The following is a 13,925-nucleotide window of genomic DNA, read 5'->3' on the forward strand; positions in this document are numbered from 1 at the left end:
ATCAGTTGGGCCAGTTTGGCAGTATGTAGGGGAGGAAAAAGCATTTGTGAATTTAATCTCTTCCTAGAATGAAAATGATTTTCATGCGCATCAAAGAGCCACACTACTTTGTGCATGTAGACATCAGCTCAGGCAGACTGATTGTTGTTAGTGATATATTGAATATTTGGATCTCGCTCTGATCCCTATGAAACCTTATTTATGATTTAGCTCTATGAGAAATCCTGGCCATGAACCATAGATTTTAAATTCTTTGACAGCCTGAGGTTCACCCTTTCCAAAACCGTGTTTTCTCATGATCTCTGTGTGAAGTTGTCTTAGCTTATAAATTCAGATGGCTTGTCCCTTTGGCATCACGTGAACATGTAAACTTATAAACTGCACCTATCCTCCTGTGGCTTATGGGGATATGGTCTCTGGTCTTTCAAGTCAGAGCCCTGAATTATATTCTTCAGCCATCAATCCTTGATCCACTTTCAGAGTAGGACTCACTTCAGGTAACAGCGGAGAAGGAACTAATTTTGAATACAATGTAGCCCAGTGAATTTTTGGAATTTAACTAAGTTTTTGGAAAATCGCTAAGTAAGCAAAGAGAACTTGCTGCCTTATTTATTTCCCTACATCTCTCTCTCCCATAACCTTCTGTCTTCTTCACATTTATGTGAAGCAGAATGAGGGAGAAAGCAGTTTCAGGACAAACTCGTCTTACAGTTCAAAAATTTGGACTGGATTCATTTGTAGAAATGCTGCTGATTATTAAACAATGAAACCTTTTCAGTGGGAGATAAAGTAATGAGAAGCGGCAGGATAGGGGTAGGAATGCAGACAGCAAAACAGCAGAGAGGGACCCTGATAAGATCTGAGGGAACCTGAGACAAATCTGATTCAAGTTTGCGATGCCCTCCGTCCAGAGCCTCCTTCACTCTCTGCCCATGACTTGGTGCTGGCACTTCCCACTAACTTCTGTTATGAAAGAGACGCAGCCCAGTTCCTTCCCTCGTTTTCTGTATCTTATCCTTCAGGAGGGCCCTGAGTCCTCCTACCTGCTCCTGGCAGGCTTTGGCGGCCGTGTGGCTAAGACCCTGTTCTTGCAGTTTCTGGTTTGACCACCTGAGAGTAATTAAGCAGCCTCTCCCACCTAGAGCCGAACTGACTGGTTCCAAAATTATATTTTCCTGGAACATCTTGTGGAACCGGTATGCTCTGGCAGTTAAGAAAGCACGGCTCACACCTGAACAAATCAGTCTGTTTTTCCTGAAACGTAGTCCATGTTCGCCTCCTGGCACACGCTAAGGTAACTGGCGGATCCAGTTGTCTGGCCGAAGCTGACTGCTGTGAGATCATTGTATCATCACAAAACACAAAACTAAAAACTGCTGAAAATCAAGAGTTATATTGATTGATTTGTAGTCGAATCATGCAAGCAGGTCAGATAAAAAAGTCCAGAGAAAGGAAAGACTAGTGAGCATGTCCAAAAATATTGGAAAAGCTGAGTCTATCTCCAATAAAGTTGACTTTCCAAAGAAACAAAGTTCCTGAAATACAAAATAACTCTTATGTGGCATAGATAAAACACACACACACACATACATGGCATAACTATCGTCCATAACCTACCGCTTTTGTTGGAAAGTGAGTAAAATCTTTCCAGATTCAGAGTTCTGGTCTGTATTTGTCTTTCCATTATTACAATTTGCCACCTCCTTTTCTTTGGGCAAAAGGCAATAATTCCATGCTAATTTTCAGGGAAATCTGAGAAAAAGAGTGTGGCCAACTGAAGTCAAAACAAATGCTTAAAAAGCACTTGAGTAAATGAACCTTTGAAAATGGTTCTCCCACATTCAGACGTAAAGGTAATAATTTTGAAAAATAAAAGTAAAAATTAGAAGCTTTTGGAAGACAAATGTATTAGAACTGGAAGGCATAATTTTGTCCCTAACATCCCCATTTTAGGGACTGAGTTGGCTCTTAGTTTGTTCTCACTAAGGTGGAAGTTGCTCCTGAAATGTTTTGAAGAACCACCATGATGGAAGCAGCCGATGCATCCTGGATTGGGCCCCTCATTCTCTTCCTGCTCAGGAGAAAAAGTCACCTTCATAGCCTGTAAAGCGATACTGGAGAATCCCGTGCAGTGCACTGCACAAATTTTGGTGCTCTGGGACCTGGCATGCTGACTGGGAATATCAGACATGGCAACCACTTCTCTAATGCCATGTGGAAATAGTCCTTCTCAACTAAACAGATAAACACAAGAAAACCCCAAGATGAGACAAACTCCTTTTGTGATCTAGTTTCATTTCATTCATTCAAGAATTTTGGGGGTTTGTCTAATGCCAGCCCACTCTATCTCAGGCTGCCTTTCCCTGCATGGACCCATAAATATTTGCCCCAAAGCAGTAGGGTGGTAACAAACATTAAGAATGGCCTCCTGAGTTTTGAGAGTTTCTTTTCTTTTTCTTTTCCTTGTTGGAAAGGAAAATCCGTATCTTTGTATTCATGACAATCTTAAGTTTAGGAGACGTAATAAACATTTGGAAGGTCGGTATCTCCTGGGATGAAATTTTGGATTGGGGGAAGTTAAGCACAAGTTTGGCTTTGGATGGTAACTGGAGGTATAAATATTTAGAATGAACAATCAGATTCCACACACTCAGAGGTAGGGCTGTCCATCATAGCTCCAGTGGTGATTCCTATCAGAGGCTGAGGGTGGGGATACCACCTCCTCAATTATAACTAATCTGATTGCTTCCTCTTGATCCAAACGATAAATACAGAAGGTGGCCCTCATTGACTTATTTTATGTGCTCTTACATGCAATATGCAAAGTTATAAAAATGAACAGCAATAACATGTCTTACACCAAGGGCAGTAGGACTTCAGTACCACTAGGAATATGTCTTGATTGTGCGTCTTCCTGGTCTGTTACTTCAGCTGCTAATATAGTGAATGTGCTTACTTCAAGAGACAGTTTTAAACTGCAGTTACATTTTATTACTCTCTTAAAAATACTTTTCACGAATCCCATATCACTGAAGGGTGTGTTGGTCCAATCTTTTATTGAGTGCAGTCCTTGTCCTATTTATGACCCATGACTGATGCATCCCAAAACGTGATTTCTCTGCAGCACTGCAGGACAAGCATCTCAGTTCCTATGACAGGAAGGCATTTCACAGAATCATTTTACTCCTCTAAAAATGCTTCTGTTGCCAGCATCCCAGCAAGGAGACAAGGCTTCCCATGGCCTGTGCTTCTGCGGGGAAAGCACGGAATCTTTTAGAGAAGGTAGTTCTAATTGGTGTGAAACATCTTGAACTGCTGAAGGTTCTGAGGGACTTGAAAAAGCCTCTGGAGAATCAAAGGAAGAGCAAAATGATGTAATGGTCTTTAAAAGATAAAATACAAATAGAATTGAAAAAGCTTTAATGCATTTCAGAAAGAGATGTCAACTCTTAGTGTTTGTGGATAAAGTTGCCAGATAATCTCTCATTTCAATCGCAATTTTGGGAGGGGGGGGCACTTCGGGCAGAAAGAGGAATATCAAACACTCAGTGACATCTAGTGGCTGTAGAGGATAAAGACAGAGAATTTCAGCAAAAGGAGAACTGGCTTTTGGGACTGTAGTACCTGAGAAATGTACAATCAGGCCCAACGACAGATTCCTAGAGAAGGCTGGCTTGAATTTATATCTCCATTTATTCACTAAGTCACGAATATCAAGTGATGTGGCAGCAGCTTTAAACGGTTTTGATAATGAAGCATAAACAGGAAAGAGTTAAACCCCTAAAAGTCACATACAAAACATAAACCCTTTGACATGTTTTAAGTATGTGAATGTTGCTATGTTTTAACAACGTCTGACTTAAAACTACCAGATGCTATTGTGAAAAGCTGCGTCTGTTTCACGATATCATGTTAATGAGAGTTTCCTGTTATCTGTAAACAACAGATTGTAAAGTGAGACTACTGTCCTGAAGTTCTGTTCAGGAGGAACAGGGTAGACTCAAAGAGTCCATGAACTTGGATGGGAAAAAGTTACATCTTTATTTTCAGTACCCTAAGTCTGAAATTTGGCAAGAATGTAGGCTACAAACCACCGTAACGTTAGCAATACCTGGGACTTTGACGCCAAAAGAAATCAGATATTTTCATATCCTCTTACATGTTCTTCACCACTTACAAAGGATAGTAGTTATCAGACCTGATGCCAGATATTGTTATTTAAAGGGTAATAAGCAAATATATTACTGTGTCATAAATTTAGTTTTAAAAACATTTAAATAACTGTTTTCAATATAATTTATTCTCCACAATCCTATGCATTTTATTTGAAGCACCTGTCAACATTACTCTGAGATGGGGTCTGTGGGCTTCATTAGAATTCCAAAGGGCTCCATGGTGCAGAAAGGCAAAGAACTCTGTTCTAAAGGCATGGTTAAATCGTGAAGTTGGGACACACATAATTTAGTAGCTGAGAACTCAGGCTCCTGATTCAGTTACTTGGGTTCAAATCCCATTGTACTGGGTTTTTACATAGCCTCTCTGTGCCTCAGTTTACCCATCTATGCCACTGATCTCATAGGAGAGGTATGACCTTTGAATGAGTTGATACCCATGAAATGCTGAAATGAGCATTAACCTTTAGAAGATCTAAGTGAGTGTTAGCGATTGTCATTGTACCATGCGGTTATTAAGTGCAAAAACTTCTACCCCCCAAAATAAGATAAATGACCTGAATTTATAATCTAAACTACCAGCAGTTTTGATTAACAAACAGGCCTTGACAAATATTTATTTAAGAAGTAAATATTTCAAATGTTTCATTTAGAAAGTAAAAGCATATATTTCACACACTTTTTTAACTAATATAACAACACTTAAGAGGGTAATGGTACTCCCATTTTCAGAACCTTGGATAGTTAAGCGCCTTATTCAAAGTCATAGAGATGAAGTGACTAGAACGTGAATTAAAATATTTGGGGAATTGTTTTTCACTCACCTAATCATCAAAATTCAAAAGTTTTAGGAGTTCTCAAAACGTACTTAAAAGATAAGACTTTAAAAGTTGAAGGGGAATCTATAGCTATATGTGTAAACAGAACACTTTTACAAGACTAAGCTAATCTAATTTGAGGGTTTATACCACAAAATGGGAAGAAGAAAGAAACCAAGCGCGTTCACACCTATATAAACTCATTTGATCTTTATGATAAACTCATGGATCACGGTTTTTTCTACAAAAATATTTCAAGCGCACACTATGTTTTAGATATTTGGGATAAGAAGAGTGAACAAGATAGATAAAGTCCTTGCCCTTGTGGACAAAGGTGAGGTAAGTATGCCCGTTCAGCTGATGGAGAAATAAGAGTTAAGTGGGAAATAACTAACCCACATAACCACTGAGACACAGCAGCGGGTTCGAATCAAGCTCTTGCTGCTCATATGCCTGTGAAAAGCCTAGGCGTGCTTTCAAGAGTGAAGATCCCTTTGTGTATGGATCCAGCAGAAAGCAGACCCTTCTCCTGCCACATTTCGAATATGACCTTCTGTGTTTTGTTGGTTTGTTTGGGATGCAGCTGAAATTTAGTGGAAAAGCATGGAAATTGGCATTAGGAGATTTATGCTAGATTCTCAACTTTGTCACTTGTCAGCCGTGTGGCTGAGTCTCGGTTTTCTCACCCACATCATGGTAAAAATTGGCTATCTCACAAGGCTTTTACGAGAATGCAATAAGCTAATGTTTATGAACATCTAGAAGGAGGGCTGGTCCAAAGTAGGCATGCAATCACTCTGCAGTGGATACAGCCCTACCTATTATTATTATACTTGTGGAATTAGCCAGGGAGGCAGTGGATCCCACAAAGGAAATGGCTCTCCTTACCTTGTGAATCTTATCTTCATCTCTAATGTAGACAGTATCTGCCAAACAGAGTGGAGCTTGAAGTATCAGCAACAGACCATATGATGCACCTAGTAGAGTTTCTAGAACCAGCAGTCATGCAATTGAACCTATTGTGATTATCACTGCTTCTGAATCTAATCAAGAACATATTAACTAGGTGATTTTTAAGATGTGTTACAAATTTGGATTGAGACACTGTTGACGCTTTTAATACAAAGACTTTGGAATATTTTGATCATAAAGCCTAAAAAAGGAGACAACATTAAACAGGCTAGAAATGTTAAATTTAAAGAATGTAGGAATAACAACTAAGAATGGGTAGTTTCTCCTTTGTTAATTAGGAGTTCAGAAGATCTCCTCCAAAAGCATATTTTCATATTTCAAATTCTTTCTAGCTTCGTGTATAAATGAGAAATCATGTATACACCACTCGTGAGGTGTTGAATATCTCTAGAAGAGAGAGTGTGTGTATGGGGACAGTGTCCCACTGACTTCACAATTACCTGAGAAGTGTGGGTGTATTGATGGTACAGCAGAATTGAATACTTAAAATTGAGAAAGTCTGGCACTGTAGGCACAGACAGACTGTTGTTGATGGGAGTTAAATGGGAGGGAAGTTTATTATTAAACATTATTTGGAGAATCAGAATTCAAACTTAAATACCTGGCCTCATGTCATCTTTATAAAGGTAGTGCCCTGGAACCTAGCCATAGGGTTGAGTCCGGATTGACTCCGGAACTTAAAGCCTGCTGCCTTACAAAGGAGGGGGTTGGTGATGGTGAGCACATTATGGGCATCACGGTTGAGGAGTAACTTCCTCGTCGTCCCCATACACACACACCCCTCCTCCAAAATCCCATCAGCCCATCTTATTGCGGGGTAATTGGCAAGTTAGGACCTCAACTTTCATTGCATCTCTCTGGCAGCAACAAGGGGCCTGATCTGTAAAAAGGATGAGGGAGTCAGTGGCTCAGGCAAGAGCTATTCTTTCCAATGAAATGAATTCTAGCTCTGTTTGAAGAAGCTACATGAGGCCAAGCCTGGAGGCTGGGCTTCAGACTTCAAGAACTGCTCACTCCAGGGGGCAATCAGAGCTGGTTTTCCTCCCGGCCTCTTTTCTAACTGCTTCCCGGTGCGTCTTCTGGGATTATTGGCGATTTATGCTCCTCCCTTAATTAGGGGACGCTCGCCACCCTACCAGGCCCAACAACTGATCTCTCTTTCTTTAATTGTGACTGTGCTAGCTTAAATCTCTCCCCTGGGCGGGGGTGCAGCGGTAGCGGGGGTAGGGGTGCGGGGTCGGAGGTGGGGGGTGAGGTAGTGGGGGTGAAGTGGGGGGTGGGGACGGAGGGGAAGTCGGTGACCGACGCCTATTCCTGTTGTGTTGCCCTTCACTGCCCCCTACTGGCCAAAGAGGTTACTTTCGTTAACCCTTGAGATTTAGACTTCTTCCCAGAGAAAACGTAAGTTAAGGTTTCAGAGGTTTGTGACAGTCAGACTTCCAAGCAGATAGGTTAAAAAAAAAAAAAAAGAAAAAAGAGAGAGAGAGAGACGTGTTGTAGAAGTTGGAATACTTTTCTTGTTTTTATTTGAATCTTAAACATAGGTAATTATGTTGGAAAAGATATTGCTTAGGTAATGTGGTTTCAGCAGATTAAGCAAAAGCAAGGGGTTTATTCCATTATTCAGGGTAGCATCTCTTGACCCGCATTCTCTTAGTTAATTGCACAATTCTGCCTTTTACATAGTTTGGAGGGTCTCGCACACTCAGAGCTGCTGACACATACTCACAGAAACATGAGAACCAGGTTCTCCTTATACCTGGATTACCTTGGCTGTAATTTGGGTGCCATGGAGAGTTGCATAATCGTTCTTGTCCAATACTACAGCTGACCTGCTGATCACAATTGTCACAGTAATTCTTGTACACATGTTGCAGACATGGTCCGTATTTCAACACAGTCAGATGAATCCGTCAGGCCTTAGCAATTCATTGCATCGTCAGGTGATTTCCAGTGGAGGTGTTTGCAGGCCGCCAGGTTCTTTTATTTTAAAGATTGGCACCTGCCTGAGCTAACATCTGTTGCCAATCTTTTTTTTCCTTCTTCTCCCCAAAGCCCCCAGTACCTCATTGTATATCCTAGTTGTGGGTCCTTCTAGTTGTGCTATGTGGGACGCTGCCTCAGCATGGCTTGATGAGTGGTGCTAGGCCCGCGCCCAGGATCGGAACCTGCCAAATCCTGGGCTACCGCAGCAGAGCATGAGAACTTAACCACTCCACCATGGGCTGGCCCCTGCCGCTGGGTTCTTATGTAACATTACGCTAAGAAGGCAAATTTATCTTTGGTGCCTTCTTCCATCCTCTGCAGTGCCCCCTACCTGCACCTTTTTTGAAGACATCTAGGAACACAAAAGATCTCTTGCTTGAACCAGTTTGGTTTGCCTCTTTGGAACGGCTGGGTGCAGAGCCTCTCAAATGTCACTGTGTGCGTCAATCACCCAGGGATCCTGGCCAACTGCGGATTCTGCTTCCGGGGGTCTGGGGTGTGCCTGGGAGTCTGCATTTCTCATAAACTTCCAGGTGATACTGACGCTGCTGGTCCTCTGTGGACCACACTTTGAGTAGCGAGGCAATCAAATCATCTGATTAAAGGGATTGCTTCTAATTATAGTGTAAATGAATGTTAGGCCCAACACAGCTGGTGTTTGCATTTTAATGGGAATTGTGTTTTTTCCAGCAACCCTTGGAGGCTTCAAGAACAGTGGGGTAATCCACGCTCTTCCTTTTATACTTCCTTTTCTGAAGTGATGAGTGACGAGAAATAGGGTTAATTCCAGGAAGTTTGCAAAAGTGTTTCTTTGGCTTCTCCTCCCTTTTCTGTGGCCATTTTCACCTGTTACATCCATGGCTCATTTTAACACTTTGTGGTTCAAGGACGTGAAAAAGCTACATGTTTTTATAATATTATTTAATATTTAAATATTCTTTTGCATGATGAAAATGTTTATAAATTCTCGGTAATGAATGGGTTCCTATTCCAATTTTGCTGTGAATTCACATGTATATGGCATATTTCTTGACCAAGTGATTGAGCTGCCAATATTAGCTTCTGAAAATTAGTAAAGCTTCAATAATTTTGCAAATGAAAGACCAGTAAAAATGGGGTTCAAAGTTAATGCTCATGAATTAATCAATAACTATTTAATAAGGACATTGCTCTAGTAGAAAGAATACTGGGTTGGAGCTAAGAGAATGTGGTTCTGTTCTCTTCCCTAGCTGAGTGATTCTGATCGATAGCAACAGAAACTGGGCTTCAATTTTCCCATCTGCCAAACCTATTCATTAGTTGGAGAAATATTTATGGAGCACTTATTATGAAATCCTTAGACATCTAGTCTATATTAGATCAAGTATTGATCAATACTGAGGTATTGATCAAGTTCTTATCTATTTTTCAGCCATTAGGTTATTGAAGGTGCACTTCTTTACTCCCAAAAGGTGATTTAGGCACACAGAATAATGACTCTCCTTCTTGCTCTGTGCTCCTTGATGTGGTAGGAGGCTACTGCCTCCTGTTTCCTGTTGCTTTCCTGAATCTGAGATTATGTCTGAAAGTCCTGAAGACTCAGCAGACTGGTTCTTGTAGCAACTTTCTCTGTTGGGTGATGGCCAAGGAAGGTGTCCAGTTGCACATGAATAAACTGTGTCTGCTGAGCTGGGGCTGTTATAACTTGGGTGGGCTCAACTGTCAGGGATGCTGGCACTGGCCAAGAGGAAGTGCTAGAGAAGCCGAGGACCAGATGGGACCAGAGCTAGGGAACTTTCTCAGCTGAAGGGCCCGCCCCAGGGCCAATTGTGCAATTTGCAGCGTCAGAAAGGTCAGCCACGTCATGGCTCCTGAGGATAAGCACATTTGGAATGGTACTTCTGCCAGCAACTGGGAATAGAAGGAACAAGCCCCAACCTCCAGGGGAGGGACAAGGGCAAGGATGCCGCAAGGTGTTGGATCCCTGCCCAATGGGCTTTGATGGTTCTAGGCAAAGCTCCAGACCCAGCAGCGGACTGGAATGCTAAGCAGGAAATTGAGGTTGAAGTCTGGTGAGAGAATAGGGCTGCAGGCTGGTGCTCAGAGCTCATCAGACACCAGGTCTGCAACGGCAAGATGAATTCCAGACTCCACACACTGGTGTTAATCCCTGCCCTGGTCAGGGCTGATTGACTCAGGGGTGGGGAAGAGCTGTGTCTCTAACTGGCCAGGATTCTGGAGGCAGGGATGGTGAGGGATGAATCAGAGGAGGCACTCTGGTTGATATCCTCAGTCCCAATATTGCCACCTCCACCCCACCTCTTACTGGGGCAGTACATTGTGCCCGTAGGGAATCACTTCCTTGTCTTGGGATGGTTTTTAATTTTGTCCAGTGTTAATACTTCTGAGAGATCTGAGATCTTAACATCTTGAGCCCTGCTTCCCTTTCCCTGTACTGAAAGTTCTGGGGCAAGAGATCCTCAGGAACAACCTGTAGTTAAACAGGTTGAGTTGTTTACTCATTGCAAGGAGGGAGAACACTGCCGTGGGGATGTGTGGGCTGTGTTGGTGAGAGGCACTAGAAATGACTAGTTATAGGATCTGGACTTTGGTTGGGTGACTTTGAGGGCAGGTCCAAGGAAGCAGGGGTTTATTCTAGAGTGGCTTGTCAGAAAGCAGGGACAATTCTATGATTAGGCATCTCCATAATGCAGTCTTATCTATAGAGAGGAGAGTCTAGAGCAAGGATAAAACTGTAATTGGTAAAGAAACAGCAGTCAATCATCTTATCTAGGAGCAACTGGAATATTTGGTATTTTGTGGATTGCAGAATGACCATAGTTTTGTCTGTTCTTAGATAAAATTATGAAGTGCTTTTGTTTTGTCTCACTTTATCATGGCCTCAAAGTGACCATCTCTGAGGTGAGTGTTCTAAGAGACCATTTATGTCCAACAGGAGACACCATGGCCCAGCTATGAGCATCAGGCCAGCTCTAAACCATACCTATGCCTGGTTGTAAGAGCCAGGCCAGTTCTCAGAAGTCAGTAGATTCTAGCCCATCCATTCTGAGCAGGGTGGAAGAATTAGGATTTAGTGTGTGTGTGTGTGTATGTGTGTGTGTGTATATATATTTATTTATTTATTTTTTGGTGAGGAAAATTGGCCCTGAGCTAACATCCATTGCCAAACTTCCTCTTTTGCCTGAGGAAGATTGCCACTGAGGTAACATCTGTGCCAGTCTTCCTCTATTTCATATGTGAGACGCTGCCACAGTATAGTTTGTTGAGCAGTGCAGAGGTCTGTGCCCAGGATCCGAACCTGCGAATCCTGGGTCGCTGAAGAGGAGCACGTGAACTTAACCACTAGGACACTGGGCCGGACCCTAATGTGTATATTTTTGGTAGTCAAAGTTTGGGGAACACAGAGAAGCTCATGTTCTCATCCTAATATTTTGATGTCAACTCTCATACATAACTTTTCAGTCAGGAAACATAGTACATTCCATAATACTTCATGAATCCTGCTCAGATGTTGTGAGAAGGCTGCTTGTTGCTTATAAAGCAGTCCACATGGCTTTCTCGGGGAACGTGGTGGGTGCCGTTGGTGATGAAGATGCTGATAGTCTTCAGGGTTAGGAATGTACCATAAGCATATATGACTTTTCCTTAACATTGATATATTCATTCTTTAACGTGATATGACTCATTATATCATTATCTACAAACATTTTCTTGAGCCACGTCTGGTTGCGGCCAGTTTCATCTCTCTGGAAAATAAGTCCCTTGAATTTACTGTCCATTTTGTTAAGGAGTGTATGCTCATTCAATTTATTTACACATTTGTTTTGTTCATCAGATTATGTGCTACTTGAAGGCAAGGACAGTATCCTCATGAGCTACTGGAGGGCACTGAACAAATGACTATAGGAGAATGATGCTTACTTATTTTCCAAGGAGCTGTATTATCCCAGTACTAAGGTTTTATGACAAACTCAAAGTCTCATTACCACCATAATGGAAATTGTAATTCCCAAATTTCTTTGATCTTAAACAAAAAAACTCTGTGTTGAATGAAAATAAAGATCCACAAAGACTTAGACATGAATGTTTAAAGCAGCTTTATTCATAAAAGCCCAAAGTGTAAACAACTTAACGTCCATCAATAGGTGAATGGATAGACTGACTGTGGTGTATCCATGCAATAGAATACTACTCAGCAATAGAAAAGAAGTGCTGATCCATGCATCAACATGGATTATTCCCACAAACATTATACTGAGCACAATAAGCTGGACATGAAAAATTACATACTGTACGATCCATTTATGTGAAATTCTAAAAAGGCAAATTTCATTTCTAATGACAGAAAGCAGATCAGTGGTTGTCTGGGTCTGGGGGTGAAAGGCTGATTGATGGGAAGAGGCACAAACGAAGCGTTTGAGGTGATGAAAATGTTCTACGTCTTGATTGTAGTGGTGCTCACCCAGGTCTGTACATTTGTCAAAACTCTTTGAACTTTACACCTGAAATGGGTGAATTTTATTGTATTTAAATCATACAGCAAAAAAGTTGATTTCTAAAAAGTTTGTTTTGACTCCATATCCCTCTTCAGCTAGTGTCCCTTTCCTTGATCCCCATTTAGAGTAAAACCTTTCAAAGGAACTGTCTATACTCTTTTTCAATTCTTCTTCTCTTATTTTCTTTAGAAGAAAAGATTCTTGTTAGGGTCATCACTGACCTTAGTGTTGCAACTCCAATGGTCAAGTCCAAGTTCTCATCTCATGGGACCTTAGCAGAGCTTGACAGAGCTGCTCTCTCTCTCCTCCTGGACACACTTTCATCAACTCTCAAAGTGTTCCAACATCACCGGCAGCTCTTCCTCAGTCTTCTCTACTTCCTCCTCATTGCTTAGACCATTGAATTTTGGAGGCTTACCCCTCACCGATCACATCCAGTCTCAGAGTTTAAAATGCCATCTCTTTGCTGATGATTTCCAGAGTTCTATTTCCAGTGCAGACCTGTCCCCTGCACTTGAGATTAATATAACCAACTGCTTACTCACCATGTCCACTGGACGTCTAACTCAAGCTCAGCATGTCCCAATCTGAACTCCTAATTCCCACAGTGTCTTCCTCCACACCCTTGCCTAAAAACCCTGGTTCCTCACCTCGGTAAAGAGCAATTCCATTCTTCTAGTTCCTTAAGCCAAAACTTTGGAGTCATCTTTGGTTTATTTCCCATCCCACATTCATTCTATTGAAATTCTGTTGACTCTACCTCAAAAATCCATCTAGAATCCAACAACATTCACCAGTATTATTTTAATCCAAATTTTTATCTTTTGCCTGGCTTATTTCAACGGCTGCTACTTGACGGCTTTGATGAGTAAGCAGTTGCGTTTGAGCTCCCCTATAGCCTAATCCCCACACGGAAGCTAGCATAATCCTTTTAAAATGCGAGTCAGATCGTGCCACCTGCTGAAAACAATTGCTCTAAGTTCTGATGCTTTAAGTCTAATGCTTTAAGCCCTTATAATGACCTAAAAGGCCTAACAAGATCTGGCCTCCAATTGCCTCCCTTTTGCTCACTTTCTCCAGCTACACTGACCACCTTGCCATTCCTGGAATGCACCAGGCATCCTCGTACCTCAGGGCCTTTTCATGTCCTTTTCCTTCTGTGTCCTTCTGGAATGTTCTCCCCCAGATATCCACATGGCTCACGTCAGGACTTTGCTCAAACATCACCTTCTTAGGAAAGATCTTGGGCAGCCCCCTTGAAAATTGCAGTCCCTTTCATGCCCTTCTGCACTGGGATTCTGTTTTTTCTTTCTTGTTTTATTCAAAGAATTTATTACTATCTGACATACTATATTTTATACTTACATATTTGTTCATTGTACACTTTCCTCCACTTGAATGTAAGCTCTCAGGCAGGATTTTTTTCCCCATTTCTTTGGCATTTTATCCACTGAGCCGAGACTACAATCTGGCACATAGGA

Source organism: Equus quagga, chromosome 17, assembly GCF_021613505.1.
Source record: "Equus quagga isolate Etosha38 chromosome 17, UCLA_HA_Equagga_1.0, whole genome shotgun sequence".
NCBI lineage: Eukaryota > Metazoa > Chordata > Mammalia > Perissodactyla > Equidae > Equus > Equus quagga.